Below are 252 nucleotides of genomic sequence, written 5' to 3' on the forward strand. Positions count from 1 at the left end.
CTGCTGCCCCTCCTTCCTCCCTCCATCCCCGTCGTTTGTCTCCTAGGACCAGCCCTGGCTTCACCCCTTGTTTTTTGGGTTTTGTTTTTTGTTTTTTTGGGTTGGTTTTTTGGTTTGGTTTTTTTTTTCGGTCTTGATAACAAAAAGAAAAAAAAAGGGAAAAAAAATAATAAATGGAACTAAACTTTGATTCTAATCCCTCCTCGAGCGGGGTGGAGAGGCCTGGCAGGCCTGCTGCGTGCTGCCAGCCAC

The sequence above is a fragment of the Buceros rhinoceros genome, unplaced genomic scaffold, assembly GCF_000710305.1.
Source record: "Buceros rhinoceros silvestris isolate BGI_N320 unplaced genomic scaffold, ASM71030v1 scaffold32027, whole genome shotgun sequence".
Classification (NCBI taxonomy): domain Eukaryota; kingdom Metazoa; phylum Chordata; class Aves; order Bucerotiformes; family Bucerotidae; genus Buceros; species Buceros rhinoceros.